General features: G+C 37.8%; 1 pseudogene; it reads left to right on the top strand.

Annotated features, from left to right (window-relative positions):
• The first annotated feature begins 16,440 nt into the window (after positions 1-16,440).
• Positions 16,441-16,985, top strand: LOC116809628 (ADP-ribosylation factor 1-like; annotated as a pseudogene).
• Positions 16,986-22,576: the final 5,591 nt, after the last annotated feature.

Genomic DNA, 22,576 nt, shown 5'->3' on the forward strand with positions numbered 1-22,576 from the left:
TGAAATTAAGAGTGATTTGATATTAAAACAAACAGACCATGTTTGTATCTTCAACCAGATAATGGTTGAAAATGATCCTTAATTATCTCCCATAAGCTTAAACTTAACCTTTCTTTATGCCTTTCTGTTAAAAGTCTTTGCTGATCTATCTGGTAAAGTCTGTGTAGTAGTTTACTTCAAAATATTTTGGTATGTGATGCATTTGTATGTGATGTTTGTGAGGGTTTTAAACTTAATCTACAACCTGGGAGCCTTTGGGTAAATTTAAGGAACCCTGCGTAGTGATCCACATTTCAGTGGTAGCAATATTAAAAGCAAATTTTCATTGGCAAACTGAGTTATGTTTAAGACTTAGGGTTTTGATAGAGTTAGAAGATAACTTTTTAAAAGGTAAAATTATGCTTCTCATACAAATATAAAATGAACACATGCAAATACATTTTAATACATTAATTAATGTAAGAGTAAAATGTTAACCAGTTCAAAAGACAATTTATAGAAAATACATATATAAATACAATACAATCAGAAATACAGATTTTTTTTTTTTTTTGAGATGCAGTCTTGCTCTTGTCACCCAGGCTGGAATGCAGTGGCACGACCTTGGCTCACTGCAACCTCCACCTCCCGGGTTCAAGCGATTCTCCTGCCTCAGCCTCCAAAGTAGCTGTGATTTTTTTTTTTTTTTTTTGTATTTTTAGTAGAGACAGGGTTTCACCATGTTGGCCAGGCTGGTCTCGAACTCCTGACCTCACATGATCTGCCCGCCTCAGCCTCCCAAAGTGCTGGGATTACAGGTGTGAGCCACTACACCCAGCCAGAGATGTTTTAAATAAATGCAGAAATAGCCAATATCCATGGAATAATAAATTATTGAATTCTTCCCCATGAAATCTGTTTGCATTGTTATGGAGTCATTGGCATTACTGTCTGATTTCTACAATTTAGCTATAAAATAGTTCAAAACATAATGAAAGAGACAGACAGCTAACTAGGCAGAGTCTACTAGACAGGGGGTTCAGCAATCTTTTTTTGCCCATTTCAAAGAATTTCACCATTTCTCCAGCACGAATACAATTTCAGTACTATAATACCCTTCATATGAACCAGGAATAAGAATACAGCAGGCGTTCTTATTTCAGTAATGAGAGTAGATTTTATTGAACTCATACTCATTAGATAAAATTATAAACTCTAGAAAAAAATTTGTAAAACAATGATTTGAAATCATTGGAGAGGAAATGGGAGGGGAGAAGTAGGCAGAGACTGAAGGGGATTTGGCTCTTGAAAGAACAGAAATGTGTTGAGTAAGAAATATATTTATAGGAGTTTTCCCCCAGGGCACTTCCAAGACCTCTACTAAGGTGGCTAAAAAATTAAGTAGTCTTATTGGTCTTCGGGATCAAAGCATGAAGTTCCAGGTTGTAGAGTAGCTGGAAACTGAGAGATGATATTTCAGAAAAGAAAGAGGCATAGAAGAGACACCCCCAAATCTGCATACACATTTCCCAAAGGGTCCACTCTTAAGTGGCACAAACCAGGGGCTTGACTACAAAGAACCTGATGAAAAGAAACAACTTGAAGGCTAAAAATGATGAATAGATATTTTAACTTCTACTCATTCCATGGGAGACAGAGTTTTGAGTTTGAACTATGCAAAGTTAGAGGAGATTAGTAAGCACATTGTGTTTTCCATTGAAATGGCCACTTCTTAGGAGTAACGACTATGTCCCTGGACTATGAATTTTTCATAAACCTAAGAACAAACTCAAAGTAAACCACCCTAACAAAGTAAAAAATCAAACTTCCACAAGTTCATTAGACTATTTGTGAGAACAAAATTAAGGCTCTTCAAAATAAGAAAACCTAGAATCTCTACAACACATCTCCAAAACATCTAAGACATAATAAAAATTAATAGAAATGAGAAGAAACATGAAAATATAACCACTGACAAGAGAAAAAGTAGATAATAAACAAGTTATCAAGATGACCTACCTGTTAAAATTAGCAGACAATGATGTTATTACATAAATGTATATATATAATGTTGTTATGTTACATATACATTATGTGAATATGCTTAAGAACATAAAGATAGTCACAAAGAATAAATAAATGGGAACTATCAACAGAGAAGTAGAAACTATAAAGAAAAACCAAGTAGAATTCTAGGAATGTAAAGGCTAATAACTAAAATTTAAAAAAAACCTGTGAGTTTAATAGCAGTTGGAAGATGAAGAATTATTGGAGTAGTAAAATTGAAGACACATCAGTAGAAATTATCCAACTGATAAACAGAATAAAATATTTTTAAACTAGATTATGGTAAGAATTGCACAACTTAGAAGTTTCCTAAAGAATTATACACTTAAGAGGATAATTTTTATAATACACAAATTGTACTTCAATAAAGTTGCTTTTAAAATAACAGAATACAAAGGAAAGTCTACAATATTTGGAAACTAAAAATATACTTTAAAATGACATATGAATCAAAAAAGAAAGCACTAGAGAAATTTAAAAATGTTTCAAGCTAAATGATAATTGAAAGAAAACATATCAAAATATTCAGAATGCAGACAAAACAGAATTTAGAGAAAAATTTGTAGCTTTAAGTAGTTGTATTAGAAAACAAGGAAAGTTTACAATCAATGCTTCCAGCAGCTACTATTCGAAAACTGAAGCAGAAAAAATTAAGCCTGAAATATGTAGAAGAAAGGAATAATAAAGATCAGAGCAGAATCAATGCAATAGATAACAGGAATATTAACAAAACCAAAAGTTGAAAAGATTAGTAAATTACCTCTAGCTAGACAAAAAAGAGAAGTTGCTAATTGCCAGTATTAGTTATAATAAAGTATTCTTACAGATGGTACAGACATCAAAAAAGGTAAAAAAGAGACTATAAATAATAACTTGAATGAATACATTAAACAAATTAAATGAAATGGAAGAATTTATTGTAAAACACAACTTTGCAAAACTGACTTGTTTTAGTCTGTTTTCATGCTGCTGATCAAGACACACCCAAAACTGGGCAATTTACAAAAGAAAGAGGTTTAATGGACTTACAGTTCCACGTGGCTGGGGAGGCCTCACGATAATAATTGAAGGCAGAGAGGAACAAGTCATGTTCTACATGGATGGCAGCAGACAAACAGAGAGAGCTTGTTCAGGGAAACTCCTGTTTTTAAAACCATCAGATCTCACTACCATGAGAATAGCATGGGAAAGACCTGCCACTATTATGTAATTATGAAAGACCTCCCACCAGGTCCCTTCCACAACACGTGGGAATTATGGGAGCTACAAGATGAGTTTTGGGTGCAGACACAAAGCCAAACCATATAATTCTGCCCCTGGTCTGTCCCAAATTTCATGTCTTCACATTTCTAAACCAATCATGCCTTCCCAACAGTCCCCCAAAGTCTTAACTCATTTCAGTATTAACTCAAAAGTCCACAGTCCAAAGTCTCATCTGAGACAAGAAAAGTCCTTTCCATCTATGAGCCTGTAAAATCAAAAGTGAGTTAGTTACTTCCCAGATACAATGAGGGTACAGGCATTGGGTCAATACAGCTATTTCAAATGAGGAAATTGGCCAAAACAAAGGGGCTACAGGTGCCATGCAAATCCGAAATCCAGCTTGGCAGTCATATCTTAAAGCTCCAAAATGGTATCCTTTGACTCCATGTCGCAAACTCAGGTCACACTGATGCAAGAGGTAGATTCCCATGGTCTTGGGCAGCTCTGTCTCTGTGGCTTTGCAGAGTATAGCCTCCCTTCCAACTGCCTTCACAGTCTTGTGTTGAGTGTCTGCAGCTTTTCCAGTTGCATGGTGCAAACTGTCAGTGGATCTTCCATTCTGGGGTCTGGAGGATGGGGCCCTCTTCTGACAGCTCCACTAGGCAGTGCCCCAGCAGGGACTCTGTGTGGGGGCTCCCATATTTCCCTTCTGCACTGCTCTAGCAGAGATTCTCCATTAGTGCCCCACCCCTGCAGCAAACTTCTGCCTGGACATTCAGGGGTTTCCATACATCTTCTAAAACCTAGGCAGAAGTTCCCAAACCCCAATTTTTGACTTCTGTCCACCCACAGGCTCAACACTCTGTGGAAGCTGCCAATGCTTGAGGCTGGCACCCTCTGAAGCCATGGCCCAAGCAGTAGCTTGGACCCTTTTAGTCATGGCTGGAGCAGCTGGGACACAGGCCACCAAGTCCCTAGACTGTACACAGCAGAGGAATCCTAGGCCCAGCCAATGAAACCATTTTTTCCTCCTAGGTTTTTGGTCCTGTGATGAAATGGGCTGCTGCAAAGTTCTCTGACATGCCCTGGAGACATTTTCCCCATTGTCTTGATGATTACCATTTGGCTCCTTGTTACTTATGCAAATATCTGCAGGCAGCTTTAATGTTTCCTTAGAAAATGAGATTTTCTTTCTTATCACATTGTCAGGCTGCACATTTCCAAACTTTTATGCTCTTTTTCCCTTTTAAAACTGAATGCCTTTAACAGCACCCAAGTCACATGTTGAATTCTTTACTGCTTAGAAATTTCTTCTGCCAGATACCTTAAATCATCTCTCTGAAGTTCAAAGTTCCACAAATCTCTAGGGCAGGGGCAAAATGCTGACATTCTCTTTGCTAAAACATAACCAAGAGTCACCTTTGCTCCAGTTCCCAACAAGTTTTTCATCTCCATCTGAGGGCACCTCAGACTGGATTTCATTGTCCATATCGTAGCATTTTGGCCAATGCCATTAAACAAGTCTCTAGGGGGTTCCAAACTTTCCCACATTTTCCTGTCCTCTTATGAGCCCTCCAAACTGTTCCAGCCTCTGCTTGTTACCCAGTTCCAAAGTTGCTTCCATATTTTAAAGTATCTTTTCAGCAACACTCCACTCCTGGAACCAATTTACTGTGTTAGTCCATTTTCATGCTGCTGATAAAGAGATACCCCAAACTGGGCAATTTACAAAAGAAGGAATTTTAATGGGCTTACAGTTCCATGTGGCTGGGGAGGCCTCACAATCCTGGTGGAAGGCAAGGAGGAACAAGTCGCAACTTACATGGATGGCAGCAGGCAAAGAGAGAGCGCTTGTGCAAGGAAAGTCCTGTTTTTAAAACCATCAGATCTCGTGAGACTTATTCACTATCACAAGAATAACAAGGGAAAGACCCACTCCCATGATTCAATTATCTCCCACTGGGTCCCTTGCATACATGTGGGGAATTATGAGAGTATAAGATGAGATTGGGGGGTGGGGGATACAAAGCCAAACCAAAGAGAAAAGCAAAATCTGATCATTCTTATATTTAAAGTTATAATGTATAATTTGAAACCTTCCCATACACAAAAGTGCTATATCAGATTGATTCACCAGTGACTTCGTTAAAAACATCTAAATAAAATAAAATACCAATTTTCACAAACATTTTTTCTCACAAAGATGTTACATTAAAAAGTTGAAGAGATATACCATGTTTATGGATAGGAATACTCAATATTGATAAAATATAAAATCTTTCCAAATTAATCTCTAGATTTAATATAATTCCCAATTATAATCTTAACCACAATAACAAAAGACATTTTTATAGAAACTGATAAGTTGATTCTTTTTTTTTTTTTTGAGATGGAGTCTTGCTCTGTCACCCAGTCTGGAGTGCAGTGGCATAATCTCAGCTCACTACAACTTCCACCTCCCCGGTTCAATCAATTCTCTTGCCTCAGCCTCCTGAGTAGTTGGGACTATGGGTGCATGCCACAATGTCCAGCTAATTTTTGTATTTTTTAGTAGAAACAGGGTTTCACCATGTTTGCCAGGCTGGTCTTGAACTCCTGACCTCAGGTGATACACCCACCTTGGCCTCCCAAAGTGCTGGAATTACAGGCATAAGCCACTGTGCCAGGCCCTGACAAGTTGATTCTAAAATCAAAGGAAAAGGAAAAGCTACTTAAATAGACAAAATTGTATTGAAAAGAGAACCAAAGACTTACACTACTTGATTTTTAAGACTTAATATATAGTGAAATATCTCAACCTTAGCACAGATATTTTGGCCAGATAATTTTATGCATCTGTGTGTGCATGTGTATGTCAGAGCTGTCCTCTGTATTACATGATGTTTAACAACATCCCTGGCCTTTACATACAGGTGCCAAAACACCTCCCACTCAGTTCAACAACCAAAAATGTCTGCAGTCATTGCCTAATGTACAGGGAGGGCAAAATTACTCTGCAATTGAGAACTAATGTTATACAGCTACGGTCATGGGGACAGTGTGATATTGGCATAATGGAAGACAAGAAGAATAATGACATAGAATACAGAGTCCAGAAATAGATCCACACATGCACGGTCAATTTATGCATTTGACAACTAATCAAGGCCAGCACTGGAAAATAAAATATATTTCCAATAAGTGGTTCTAGAATAACTAGAAATCAATATATAAAGTAAATTTTGCTGCCTAGCTCACTCTGCATATAAAATTTATTTATAAAGGGTAATGTCAGCAAGATGGTGGACTGGGAAGCTGTAGATCTTGTTTTTCCTATGGAAACATCAAATAAACAAGGACATACTTACTAAAATGTCTTTATCGGCCTTCAGGAAACCAAAGATCATAGAAACAAAGTGATATCCAATCAAGAAAAAGCCACATTCAAAACATTACCAAATTTCATGGCATTTTTCACTTGCTCTAGCCCCAATATCTCCCTGGTGTCACCTGGACCAATTCCTTGTTCCTTCCCTCAAAATGGAAGGAACATAACAAAACTTCTTTGTAACATTCTGGTGTTTGAGCTGCTCCAGGTACTGGTTTTGGTCTCACCTGACTCAATGCTCAGATGGAGTAAAATAGCATAGCTTGTTTCTAAGGATGGAAGCCATGAAAGGAAGTAGTGGGTGCTATAGTGCAGGAAAAATGTAGGGAGATTGCAGACCAATGGACACCTGGGAACAAGAGAGTACAGGCAGAGGAATACAACAGAAATCTAAGCCTCTGAGAAAAAGCTGTGATGAGATACCTATATGGTTTGAATGTTTGTTCCCTCTGAAACTCATATTCAAATTTAATTTGCATTGTAACAGTATTAAGAGGGTGGGGCCTTTAAGAGGTGATTAGCTGCAGGGCTCTGCCCTCACGGGTGGCATAGCTATCCTTATGAAAGGGTAAGTCCATCCTCCTTTTGCTCTCTCACCCTCTTGCCTTCTGTCATGTGATGACTCAACTGGAAAGCCCTCACCAGATGCTAGCAATTTTGATAATGGACTTCACAGCTTCTGGAATGTGAGCCAATACATTTCTGTTCATGATAAAGTACTCAGTCTCAGCTACTCTGTTATGAGCATAAGGGACAATGGGAAACCATCAAGTGAAACAATATAAATATAAAGGGGGCCAAAAATACCAATTTTCACGAAATTTTTTTTTCTCACAAAGACAGAAAAAGAAGAGAGAAGAGAGCAGAGAGATTATTTGAAGAAATAATAGCTAAAAGTGTCCCAAATATGAGGAAAGACATGGATATATAAATCCAAGAAGCTCAAAAATCTCTAAAGAAAATAAATCCAAAGAGACACATTATAGTAAAACTGCCAAAAGTCAGGACACATTATAATCAAATTTGAAAAGTCAAAGACAAGAGAGGATTCTTGAAGATGGTGAAGTAGTAAGCTCCAGGAATCTTTCTCCTGATCCAGACAAAAGTTGACTGGCATAATCTGTCTGATGTAACTATTTTGGAACTCTGGAGTCTATTAAAGGTTTGCAACTTCTAGGGGAAGGGTGGATGGTAAATTACATTAATTTCAATCACATTCAGCTCTTAGCACAACAGCAATTAGCATCCTCTACACATAGCCCTGTAGCAGGCAGCTGTGCATGTTTCCCTGGAGCAACTTGCATACAGTTTATAGGAGGCAAGTTTGGCAAAAATAACTCTGTCCCCCAAATATCAGTGATCTGTGCTCTGATTATTGATGGATGCTTCTGAGCTTAGACGTGCAAAGAGTTAGGCAGCCATGGCTGTTACACCTTCCCTAATTGTTGCCAGCCCTTCCTCTCCAACTGAAGTGACTTCCAGGGGATATTAAGGGCCAGTGACATTTTTCTTTTTTCATCAAAGTTTTCTCATTTTCCCCTTTTGGAAGCCAGACTTTAAAGACTAGGACATGTAGAAACAACTGCATATATGGGGAAAATTAGAAGGTGATCATATATGCCCAGGGAAAGGCACAGGATCAGAAAAGTGGTGAGAAGACCTTAAGTTTGTACCTCAGGCTGACCCTTGGCACAGAGATAGCCTATTACAATTAAAAAAGAAAACCACAACAAGCAAAAACAATTAAAAAAAAAAAACAGCAAAACCTGGCTAAGGGGGAGAATCTGATTCCTAGATTTACAACAATATTAGATTCAAATGTCTAGTTTTTGATAAAAACAAACACATGACATACAAATAAACAGGAAGGTGTGACTCATACAAAGAAAAAAAATGATGGAGAAATTAAACAAAAGTTGGGGGAGTTCATTACCACTAGACCTTTCCTACAGGTAATGCTTAAAAGTGTCCTGCAGGGAGGCCGAGGTGGGTGGATCACGAGGTCAGGAGATCGAGACCATGGTGAAACCCCATCTCTACTAAAAGTACAAAAAAATTAGCCGGGCATGGTGGCGGGTGCCTGTAGTCCCAGCTACTCGGAGAGGCTGAGGCAGGAGAATGGCATGAACCCGGGAGGCGGAGCTTGCGATGAGCTGAGATTGCACCACTGCACTCCAGCCTGAGCGACAGAGTGAGACTCCGTCTCAAAAAAAAAAAAAAAAAAGTGTCCTGCAGGGTAAAATTAGCTGGGCATGATCATGTTTGTCTGTAGTCCCCACTACTTGGGAGGCTGAGGCGAGAAGATTGCTTGAACCCAGAAGGCTGTGGCTGCAGTAAATCATGATTATATCTCTGTACTCCATCCTGGGTGACAGAGCAAGACACACACACACACACACACACACACACACACACACACATACACACACACACACAAACACAAATATATATTATATATAAGAGACAAAGAAGGATATATATAAATCCTATATATAATATATGGATCATATATATATCCTATGTATATTCTTTGGATATATAGATCCTTCTTTGTCTCTTATAACCTTTTTTAATTTTTTACTTAAAGACTTTTTTTTCTGATATTAGAATATAATTACAATTGAAAACAGGTTCTTAGAGAGATGTTTCTACACTCATGTTCATAGCAGCATTATTCACAATAGCTAAAACATGGAAACAACTCAAGAGTCCATTGCCAGATGAATAAATAAGCAAAATGTATATATACACACATCAGAATACTATGCACTCTTCAAAGAGAAGGAATTGATGACACATGCTACAACATGGATGAATCTTGAAGACATTATGCTAAGTGAAATAAACCAATCACAAAAAGACAAATACTGTATGAGTCCACTTATATGAGTTACTTAAAGTTGTCAGTATTATATAGATAGAAAGTATAATGGTTGTTGTCAGGGATTTAAGGGAGAGGGGAATGTGAGTTATTGTTTAATAGTATTAGTTTTACAAGGTGAAAAGAGTTATAGGGTTGAATGGTGGTGATGGTTGCACAGCATTATGAATATATTTAATACCAGTGAACTGTACACTTCAAATGGTTAAGATGTTATGTATATTTTACCACACACTCACACAAAAGTCAAAGACAAGGAAATAATCCTGAAAGGAGCAAGAGAAAAGTGACTTATCACATACAAGGGGTCTCTAATAAGACAATCAGTAGATTTCTTAGCAGCAATCTCGCAGGCTAGAGTGTGGTAGGGTAGTATTTTTAACGTCCTGAAAGAAAAAAAACTGTCAGTCAAGAGTTTTATATCTTGCAAAAATGAGGGAGAAATTAGGATATATTCAGACAATCAAAAGGTACTGGAGCTCATTATCACCAGACTTACCATACAAGAAATGCTAAACAGGGTACTTCAAGTGGAAATTAAAGGACACTAGATGGTAATTTAAAGCCATATATAAATGTAAAGTTTTCTGGTAAGGTAGATACATGGACAAAGATAAAAAACAGTATTATTGTAATTTTGTATTGTAATCCACTTTTATTCTATAAGATTTAAAAGATAAGTGTGCACACCTATGACCATATGATCTTTGACAAAGCTGACAGAAACAAACAAGGGGGAAAAGACTCCTTACTCAATAAATGGTGTTGGGATAACTGGCTAGCCATATGCAGCAGATTGATGTTGGACACCTTCCTTACAACATACACAAAAATTTAACTCAAGATGGATTAAATATTTAAATGTAAAACCCAAAACTATAAGAACCCTGGAAGACAACCTAGGCAGTACCATTTTGCACATAGGAATGGGCAAAGATTTCATGACAAAGATACCTAACACATTTTATGAAGCCAGCATCATCCTGATACCAAAACCTGGCAGAGACATAACCAAAAAAGAGAATTTCAGACCAATATCCTTGATGAACATTGATGCAAAAATCCTCAATAAAATACTGGCAAACCGAATCCAGCAGCACATCAAAAAGCTTATCCACCATGATCAAGTGGGCTTCATCCCTGGGATGCAAGGCTGGTTCAACATACGCAAATCAATAAATGTAATCCAGCATATAAACAGAACCAAAGACAAAAACCACATGATTATCTCAATAGATGCAGAAAAGGCCTTTGACAAAATTCAACAACCCTTCATGCTAAAAACTCTCAATAAATTAGGTATTGATGGGACGTATCTCAAAATAATAAGAGCTATCTATGACAAACCCACAGCCAATATCATACTGAATGGGCAAAAACTGGAAGCATTCCCTCTGAAAACTGGCACAAGACAGGGATGCCCTCTCTCACCGCTCCTTTTCAACATAGTGCTGGAAGTTCTGGCCAGAGCAATCAGGCAGGAGAAGGAAATAAAGGGTATTCAATTAGGAAAAGAGGAAGTCAAATTGTCCCTGTTTGCAGATGACATGATTGTATATCTAGAAAACCCCATTGTCTCAGCCCGAAATCTCCTTAAGCTGATTAGCAACTTCAGCAAAGTCTCAGGATACAAAATTAATGTACAAAAATCACAAGCATTCTTGTACACCAATAACAGACAAACAGAGAGCCAAATCATGAGTGAACTCCCATTCACAATTGCTTCAAAGAGAATAAAATACCTAGGAATCCAACTTACAAGGGATGTGAAGGACCTCTTCAAGGAGAACTACAAACCACTGCTCAATGAAATAAAAGAGGATACAAACAAATGGAAGAACATTCCATGCTCATGGGTTGGAAGAATCAATATCGTGAAAATGGCCATACTGCCCAAGGTCATTTATAGATTCAATGCCATCCCCATCAAGCTACCAATGACTTTCTTCACAGAATTGGAAAAAACTACTTTAAAGTTCATATGGAACCAAAAAAGAGCCCGCATCGCCAAGTCAATCCTAAGCCAAAAGAACAAAGCTGGAGGCATCACGCTACCTGACTTCAAACTATACTACAAGGCTACAGTAACCAAAACAGCATGGTACTGGTACCACAACAGAGACATAGATCAATGGAACAGAACAGAGCCCTCAGAAATGATGCCGCATAGCTACAACTATCTGATCTTTGACAAACCTGACAAAAACAAGAAATGGGGAAAGGATTCCCTATTTAATAAATGGTGCTGGGAAAACTGGCTAGCCATATGTAGAAAGCTGAAACTGGATCCCTTCCTTACACCTTATACAAAAATTAATTCAAGATGGATTAAAGACTTATATGTTAGACCTAAAACCATTAAAATCCTACAAGAAAACCTAGGCAATACCATTCAGGACATAGGCGTGGGCAAGGACTTCATGTCTAAAACACCAAAAGCAATGGCAACAAAAGCCAAAATCGACAAATGGGATCTCATTAAACTAAAGAGCTTCTGCACAGCAAAAGAAACTACCATCAGAGTGAACAGGCAACCTACAGAATGGGAGAACATTTTTGCAACCTACTCATCTGACAAAGGGCTAATATCCAGAATCTACAATGAACTCAAACAAATTTACAAGAAAAAAACAAACAACCCCATCAAAAAGTGGGCAGAGGACATGAACAGACACTTCTCAAAAGAAGACATTTATGCAGCCAAAAAACACATGAAGAAATGCTCATCATCACTGGCCATCAGAGAAATGCAAATCAAAACCACAGTGAGATACCATCTTACACCAGTTAGAATGGCCATCATTAAAAAATCAGGAAACAACAGGTGCTGGAGAGGATGTGGAGAAATAGGAACACTTTTACACTGTTGGTGGGACTGTAAACTAGTTCAACCATTGTGGAAGTCAGTGTGGCGATTCCTCAGGGATCTTGAACTAGAAATACCATTTGACCCAGCCATCCCATTACTGGGTATATACCCAAAGGACTATAAATCATGCTGCTATAAAGACACATGCACACGTATGTTTATTGCGGCACTATTCACAATAGCAAAGAGTTGGAACCAACCCAAATGTCTAACAACGATAGACTGGATTAAGAAAATGTGGCACATATACACCATGGAATACTATGCAGCCATAAAAAATGATGAGTTCGTGTCCTTTGTAGGGACATGGATGAAACTGGAAAACATCATTCTCAGTAAACTATCGCAAGGACAAAAAACCAAACACCGCATGTTCTCACTCATAGGTGGGAATTGAACAATGAGAACTCATGGACACAGGAAGGGGAACATCACACTCCGGGGACTGTTGTGGGGTGGGGGGAGGGGGGAGGGACAGCATTAGGAGATACATCTAATGCTAAATGACGAGTTAATGGGTGCAGGAAATCAACATGGCACATGGATACATATGTAACAAACCTGCACATTGTGCACATGTACCCTAAAACCCTGAAGTATAATATAATAAAAAAAAAAAAAAGCAAAAATTGACAAGTGGGATCTAACTAAACTTAAGAGCTTCTGCACAGCAAAATAAACTATCAACAGAATAAGCAGACAACCTACAGAGTGGGAGAAAAATTTGCAAACTATGCATCTGAAAAAAGGTCTAATGTCAAGCATCTATAAGGAACTTATATTTACAAGAGAAAAACAACCCCATTAGAAAGTGGGCAAAGGACACAAACACTTTTCAAAAGTAGACATACATGCAGCCAACAAGCAAATGAAAAAAGCTCAGTATCACTGATCATTAGAGAAATGCAAATGAAAACTCCAATGAGATACCATCTCACACCAGTCAGAATGGCTATTATTAAAGAGTCGAAAAATAACTGATGATGCCGATGAGGCTGGAGAGAAAGGGAACACTTATCCACTGTTGGTGTGAATGTAAAGTAATTCAACCATTGTGGAAAGCAGTAAGGTGATTCCTCAGAGAGCTAAAAGCAGAACTACTATTTGACCCAGCCACCCAGATGAATATAAATCATTCTACCATAAAGACACATGCACATGAATGGTCATTGTAGCTCTACTCACAATAGCAAAGGCATGGAATCAACCTATATGCCCATCAATGGTGGACTGAATAAAGGAAATGTGGTACGTATACACCATGGAATACTATGCAGCCATGGAAAAGAAAAAGATCATGTCTTTTGAGAGAATATGGATGGAGCTGGAGGCTATTATCCTTAACAAACTAATATATCAACAGAAAACGAAATACCACATATTATCACTTATGCATGGCAGCTAAATGATGAGAACATATGAACACAGAGGGGAACAACACACACTGGGGCTTATTATTGGGTGAAGGGTGGGAGGAGGGAGACAATCAGGAAAAATAACTAATGGGTACTAGACTTAATACCTGTGTGATGAAATAAGCTGTACAATAAATCCCCATAACACAAGTTTACCTATGTAACAAACCTTCACATGTACCCTGAATCTAAAATAAAAGTTAAAAAAAAGAGAAGTGCATAAAACATAATTATAAATCTATTTTAATGGGTATACAAAATACAAAGATAAAATTTTTGATAGTAATAACATAAGTAGAGGGGACAGAGCTATAAAGTAATACAGTTTTTTTGATTAAAATAAATTTGGTATCAATTTAAGATAGATTTTCATAATTTAGGATGTTATATGTAATCCTCATGGTAATTACAAAGAAAATATTCATAGAGTATACACAAAAAGAAATGAGAATGAAGTTGAAACATGTCATTACAAATCAATTAAATATAAAGGAAGGCAGTAAGAGAGGAAATGAGTTATGAAAATGTATAAAACATACAGAAAACAAATAATAAAATGACAAAAGTAGGTGCCTGTCAGTAATCACTTTAAATGTAAATAGATTAAATTCTTCAATCAAAAGATAGTGGCAGAACGGATTTTAATAAACAGGATCAAATTCTGTGCTGTTTATAAGAGACTCATTTTAGACCTAAAGACATAGATAGGCTAAAATTGAAAGGATGGAAAAGATATTATAGTCACCAAAAAGGAGTAGAGGTGGTTATATTAATATTAGGCAAAATAGACTTTAAGTCAGAAACTTTTCAGACAAAAAATGGTCATTTCATAATGATAAAAGTTTCAATACAGTAAGAAGATGTAACAATAAAATAAACATATATTCACCCAACATCAGTGTTCCAAAATATATGAAGCAAGCATTGACTGAACTGAAGGGAAAAATAGCTCTTGAATAGTAGGAGATTTTAATATCTCACTTTCAATAGTAGGTAGAACAACCAGATAGAAGATCTATAAAGAAATACAAGAATTGAACAACCCTATAGTCTAATGGGACCAACAACAGCACAGAATAATTTTGCCAAGTACACATGGAACATTCTAAAGAATAAATCATATGTTAGGCCAAAAAACAAATCTTTATACACTTTCTAAAATTTATTGATTTATTTTTAATAGTTAAGAGGTTTTATTCTAATACCAATAATTACAATGCTTGTTTGTCTAAATGAAAACTGAAAACAAGTATACAAAACAGTTGATTCCTAATTGTGTACTGAAAACAGTAAGAGGTTCCACAACACCAGATAGACCAGTTCTGAGGTTTTCCCCAAGACAAATTTCACAGCTCCAGCTTCTTTAGTGTTTATCAAAATACAAAATAAAAAAATCGAGGTCATCTTTTTTTCTTTTTCTTTTTTTTGAGACAGAGTCTCAGTCACTCACTCTGTCACCCAGGCTGGAGTGCAGTGACACGATCTCGGCTCACTGCAACCTCTGCCTCCTAGGTTCAAGAGATTTTCATGCCTCAGCCTCCCAAGAGCTGGGATTACAGGGACATGCCACCACTCCTGGCTAATTTTCATAGTTTTGAAATTTTTGTATTGTATTTCGCCATGTTGGTCAGGCTGGTCTTGAACTCCTGACCTCAAGTGATCCACCCACCTTGGCCTCCCAAAGTGCTGGGATTACAGGTGTGAACCCCCACACCTGGTTAAGGCTATCTTTTTTTTTTTTTTTGAGACAGAGTCTCGTTCTGTCGCCCAGGCTGGAGTGTAGTGGTGCGATCTCGCCTCACTGCAACCTCCACCTCTGGGTTCAAGCATTTCTCTGCCTCAGCCCCCGAGTAGCTGGGATTACAGGCACCTGACACCACGCCTGGCTAATTTTTTTGTATTTTTCAGTAGAGACAGGGTTTCACCATGTTGGTCAGGCTGGTCTTGAACTCCTGACCTTGTGATCTGCCCGCCTCGGCCTCCTAAAGTGTTGGGATTACAGGCATGAGCCACCTTGCCCAGCACAAGGCCATCTTTTTTTATGGCAACTTGGATGCTTGCAGTCTGAGTGAGAGACAGGTAAGACATATATGGAGATGGGGTGCTCCTGAGGGGCTGTGGGTGTAGGTGCACAGTTCACTTTCCTTGCTGTCTCATTAACACTGATGAGGCCCCAGATATCCCACCAATATGCCTCAATGAGCACAAGAGCTGAAGACCATGGGCCTGCTCTGGCCACATGCTGACCAAGGGACAGTAGGACCCTATGTCCTCTGAGCAGGCTACAGGCAGGCAGGTGGGTGGGGAGGTGGCCTGGGGGAGAATGAGACAGCCATGGGCTCTAAGACTAGCCCTTAAGAACCATGGGAGCACAGGGACAACCACAAGGCTATGAGATGCAGGGTGATCTAAGGACAAGTGCGTCACAGACATCTCTATTGTGACCATGCAGAATTGACGGCAGTCTTGCTGTGCCACCACCTCGTGCTCCTGAAGGGACTAGCTGCTATTGATCTCTTGCTTCATTCCATTGTGATAGAAAAAGGTACTTTGCATGATTTTCATGTTTAAAATTCATTAGGGAGCAAAATCAACACGTAGCTCAGAGCAGCAGTCACCGAGGTGTCCCTGGCCAGCATCCTTCCACCTGTCCACAAGCATGGGGAGCATCTTTGTCAACCTCTTCGAAAGCCTTTTTGGCAAAAAAGAAATGCACATCCTCATCGTGGTCCTCAGTGCTGCAGGGAAAACAACAATCCTGTATAAGCTGAAGCTGAGCGACATCATGACCACCATCCCTACCATAGGCTTCAATGTGGAAACCATGGAGTACAGGAACATCAGCTTAACCATGTGGAACATGGGCAGCCAAGAAAACATCTGGCCTCTGTGGCACCACTACTTCCAGAATACACAAGGACTGATGTTCGTAGTGGACAGCAATGATAGAGAGTGTGGAAAGGAGGCCTGGGAGGAGCTCTTTAGGATGCTGGCTGAGGATGAGCTCTGGGTGCAGTCCTCCTGGTGCTTGCCAACAAGCAGGGCCTCCCCAATGCCAGGAATGCAGCCAAGATCACAGACAAGCTGGGGCTGCACTACCTGTGCCACAGGAACTGGTGCATTTAGGCCACCTGTGCCATTAGTGGAGACAGGCTCTGTGAAGGACTGGACTGGCTGTCCAATCAACTCTGGAACCAGAAGTGAATGCAACACCCTCTTGTTCTCATTGCTCGTCTTCCCCTTCACTTTATCCTCATGTGGCAAATGTGCAGCTCTGTGGTGTGAGTGCCAGAAACTGCCTCCCTGGTTTGGTCACCATGTGCATCATACTGTGCTGTAAATGTGGCAGACATAGCCTGTGGCCAGACTTTATTTAATGTAAATACTTTTTGTTTCCAGTGAGGCAGTTTCTGCTACTCCTATGCAATATTACTCAGGTTTTTTGTTTGTTTGTTTGTTTTACTGTAAAAAGAAAAATCAACTCATTCTTCAGTGCTGAGAGGGGACATAGGCTCATGGTACCTGGCCTCTGAGAGTCCCCAATTTGGGAGAGCTGGGGGTGCCTCTAACTTCAGAGCTGTGTTGATACCCATTTTGGTGGTTGATTTTTAACCCAAACTTAGTGCATTTTAAAAAAATAGTTAAAAATCTACATCAAGAACACTTGAACACACAGAAGAGAGACTTTGCTTAGCACGGGTTTGCAGTTATGGCCCGGATGCTAGTCACCGGCTTGTCACATGCTAGTCACCCATGTTCCACATGGTTAAGCTGATGTTCCTGTACTCCATGGTTTCCACATTGAAGCCTATGGTAGGGATGGTGGTCATGATGTCGCTCAGCTTCAGCTTATACAGGATTGTTGTTTTCCCTGCAGCACTGAGGACCATGATGAGGATGTGCATTTCTTTTTTGCCAAAAAGGCTTTCAAAGAGGTTGACAAAGATGCTCCCCATGCTTGTGGACAGGTGGAAGGATGCTGGCCAGGGACACCTCGGTGACTGCTGCTCTGAGCTACATGTTGATTTTGCTCCCTAATGCATTTTAAACATGAAAATCATGCAAAGTACCTTTTTCTATCACAGTGGAATGAAGCAAGAGATCAATAGCAGAGGGAAAACTGGAAAATTCATGAATATGTGGAAATTACAAAACACTCTAAAATAACCAATGTGTCAAAAAATTAATAGCCAGGGAAATCAGAAAATATTTTGTGACAAGTGAAAGTGAAAACATAGCACACCATAATTTATAGAATGCAGTGAAAGCAGTGCTGAGAGAAATATATAGTTATAAATGTTTACATTAAAAATATCTCAAATCAACAATCTAGCTTTACACCTTAAGAAACTAGGAAAAAATGTTCAAATTAAATCCAAAGCTAGCAGAAAGAAGAAAATAATAAAGATTAGAGTAGAAATAGATAAAATAGAAAACAAGAAACAAAATTAATAAAACCAAGAGCTGGTTCTTTAAAAATATAAACAAAATTAAGAAACCTTAACTAGACTGACTATGAAAAAAAATGAGAAGACTAAAATTAGAAATGCAAGAGGGAATATTACTACTGAATTTACAGAATCAAAAAGAATTATAAAAATGTACTATGAACAAAAGTACTATGAATTTCTGTGCCAACACATTGGATAACCTACCCACTCCATATTCTTAGCACAACAGATTATAATTTATTTCCCCAAATATAAATAATGTCTTTTATGTTCTTTCTATATATATGCTGTTCTTTTTCTTCGAACACACTTTTGTTGCCTTCCTCATTCACAGAAGACCAACTAATTATTCATATTTCAGCTAATATGGTGTTTTTCCTTGACAAATCCAAGCAGAATGAGTAATGAGGGAGAGAATGAAGCTATACCATGGAGAAAAGGGCCCGTAACCGGAGAAGGAGAGGCAAAGGTGTATGTAAATTTGAGCATGAATGGAGGTTGCCCATGAAGTCTTAGAAAGGGTAATTAGTTTTAACAAGGGAGAAAGATTGAAAAAGAAAATGGATGGAAATATAGAAATGGGCAGATGAGGAACTTTTCCTTTGATACTTCGATTTTTTCAACATTGTCAATTTTAAAAAATTAGGCATGTGCTGGCATGGTGGGGACATGCCTGTAGTCCCAGCTACTTGGGAGGCTGAGGTGGGAGGATTGCTTGAGTCCAGAAGGTCAAGGCTGCACTGAGCCCTGATGGTGCCACTGCTTTCCAGCCTGGGTGACAGAGAGAGATCTTGTCTCAAAAAATAAAAAATAAAAAAATCAGGCATGTGGAGTGACACTTCTTTCAGACACATGTGCCCAAATGTCTAGAAACAACTGAGTCTCACAAAGTCCGGAGTTGCTTGCGGGTCTCTACCTCCACAACTTTCACCATACACTTGATGATAGGATATAAGAAAATGAGCAGTAAAACAATACCTTCATGTTAGTAATTCAGGGATGATGAAAAGGAAGAAATAAAATCTGGACTTTTGACATCTTCTTGACGTTTAGGACAGACGTACTAGTAGAATTTTTCCTCTTTGGAAGGATGAAACAAAAAACTTAGTCATGCTGAGTGAGTTCAAGCTTCTTGAATTGGGGGAGAAAAGCAAAAACAATGAAGCTGATACACTATCCCCTTGAATTTCTTTTATTAAAGTTTAGAGAATGCCTGTGACTAATTTCTTGGTCTTCACAGACTTAGCATTGTCTGCAGATCAAGCAGCAGAAATGAGGAAAGAGGTACAGGTGGTAAGTCTTGGAAGACAATGAGAAGGTAAACATTGTAGCTTCAAAGGAACTGCCTGTGTTCACAGTGGTGATAAAGCTCAAGAATGACTCCTCCCTACCCTGAGTTAAATGAGGTGTGAGAGGAGAAAAAAAAGTCTCTACTTGGTAGAACAGTGGATGAAGCTAGAGAAAACTAGGTTTTAGTTAAGGCAGAGAAGTGAAGTGTACCTTTTAGAAAAATATTGATTCATTTTCAAGTATTTATTAACATCTATTCTGTATGAGACCCTGATATAGATAAATGGGTAACATATTTCTTTTCTTCTACAACCTTGCTACTGGAAAATGCATCACAATGAAAGTAAGTCTCAGACAAAATCCTGACAAACTTAAAAACATTTGTTAACAAGCAGACACAAAAACAGTCATGTAACCTATTTTTGTAAGCTAGAGAGAAGTCCATATTCTTTGTTCTCAGGGTCTCTGATATGCAGATGCAATGATATCTGACAGTAGGAACTAGTTGGATCTGGAAATAATTGCCTATGGGGAGTAGAAAAGCAGAATTTCTCAAACTATTCGTTGTAATGACCAGGATTTTTAAAATTTCTACCCAATCATAGACCAATACTTTTGTAAAACATAATAGAAATAAAGTACTAGAAGTTTTTGACCTCTAGTAATGGTAAGGTGGCTATAGTAGACTAGTCTTCCTGATTACAACAAGTATAAACTTCGGACTAAATGTAAAAAGCAATTTTTGAACGCATTGGTGAGTGATCATTAAAAGAAGGGAGGCATACTAAGTGAAAACAACATTTGCTCTGCTATTCTGCTGACCATAACTCCTAGTCTGTCTTGCATATGGGCAATGGAGCTTAAGCAGAAAGTTGCAGTTTTATTGAGCTGATGAGTTAAAGGTCAGGATTTGGGGGTGACAGAAAAGCTGGAAATTGAATGGGATAGCTCAGAGAAGAACAGGGGACCTCCAAATTTGCATACAGTTTCAAATCCTTGGAAGAAACCTGAAATTCGTATGGTCATAACAACACTTCCGGAGTGATACTCCCAGTAGAAATAAAGAAATGGAAGCCTGAAAGAGCTGGTTGGAGATTTCGGAAATTTCCCAGTGCTGGAGAGACAGAGTTTGGAATTGTTCTATCACGTTAGAAGGAATCGGAAAACACCTTGATTTTTCCATTGAAACCCCAAACAGTCACACTTAGGAATAAGGACCACATTCTAAAACCAAGGTTTATACATTAGCACTAAGGGAAAAATGGAAACAGACCCTCCCTAAAAAAGTCTAAAATCAAACTTCAACAGAATTAAGATGATCAGTATTAATATAACTACACACGAGAATAGACCTCAGAACTTTTCAGAGGAAGATAAAATCTAGAATATCTATAGCATGTTCTATAATGTACACTTTAGAATTTAAAAATTACTAGTCTTTGGACACATAGTGAGAAGAAAAAATAATAGTCAATAGAAACAGACCTGCAGAGGACCCAGATATTGAAACTAACAGAAGATTTTAAAGTAGGAATGTTACATTTGTTTTAACAAATTTGCAGAGAAGGCAGATATAATAGATGAGGATACAGGATATCTTTGGAAATATATAAAATTCAAAAAGAATCAAGTGGAAATTAAAAATATAGTATCTGAAATAAAAATGTAACTGAATAAAATCAACCTTTAAAAAAATTCAAAGAAAAAAAATCCATTTCCATAAAGATAGGTCAATAGAATTTTTCAAAGTGAAACAAAAAAGAAAAAAAAGAGAAAATTAAAGATCCTCAGTGACCTGTAGTACCATATTACATAATAAACACATATAATTTAAGTCCCAGAAAGAAAAAAGACAGAAAATAGAACCAAAAAGTTTCAAAGAATAACTAACGTAACATTTTTCAAATTAGTTTAAAAACATCAACTCACAGATGCAAAAAGCTGACTATGCATTAAACAGAATGAATGCAGAGAATGCTATACCTGGACACATCTAGAGTTAGAAAGTTTAAAGGCAGCCACAGAAAAAGAGATACATTACATACACATTACAGTGATAGGAAATGGTTGGCTTCTCAAAAAAATGGAGAGAAGAAGATAATGGAATGACGTCTTTAAAGAGCTAAAATAAATTTCAACATTTTAATATTTCTGATAATATTCTCTGTTATGAGGTCTATTTTGCCTGAAATTGCCATAACTACTTTAGATTTCTGATGTTTATTCTTTGCATGTTATATCTTGTGCCAACCTTTGGCTTTTAAATTACTTGGGTGTTTATAATTAAAGCAAATTTCATATAGCATATACCATGCAATAATGGTAAGTGAGCAAATTCACCAGGAAGACATAAGAATATTAAATGTATATGCAACCAATATCAAAATCTCAAAACATAAGAAGCAAAGAAATGACAACATTGAAAGGCAGAATACAGAAATCTACAATTTTGTAAGAAGTTTTAATACTCTTCTCTCATTAACTGATTGAACAAGTAAATAGACAATCAAAGAGGATATGGAAGACAAACAATACTGTCAAACTTATTAGCGTTCTCCCAAACAACGGCAGAATATATACTCTTATTCATATACACATAGAAAATTCACCATGTGCTGGCCCACAAAACTTGAAGTTTCAGTGGATTTCTAAAGAAAGAAATCACACAGAGCATGCCTTCTGATCATAACAGAATTAAATTGAAAATCAGTAACAGAAAGATATATGGATAATTCCTAAATATGTGGAAATCAATACTCTTTGAAATGATTCATGAGTCAAAAATGAAACCATAGGGTAATATTTTCAACTAAATGAAAATTTAAATATAACATATTAAAAATTGGGAGGTATGATTAAAGTAGCATTTCTAAATGATAGGTTTAATGTCAAGAAACTTGTATTTCTTACCTTATGAAACCAGAAAAAGACAAGCAAATTAGTCATAATATGTAGACAAAAGGCAATAGTAGGCCAGATACAGTGGCTCACGCCTGTAATCCCAGCACTTTGGGAGGCTGAGGCAGGCAGGTCACTTGAGGTCAGGAGTTCGAG

Source organism: Hylobates moloch, unplaced genomic scaffold (assembly GCF_009828535.3).
Source record: "Hylobates moloch isolate HMO894 unplaced genomic scaffold, HMol_V3 SCAFFOLD_1, whole genome shotgun sequence".
Taxonomy (NCBI): Eukaryota; Metazoa; Chordata; class Mammalia; order Primates; family Hylobatidae; genus Hylobates; species Hylobates moloch.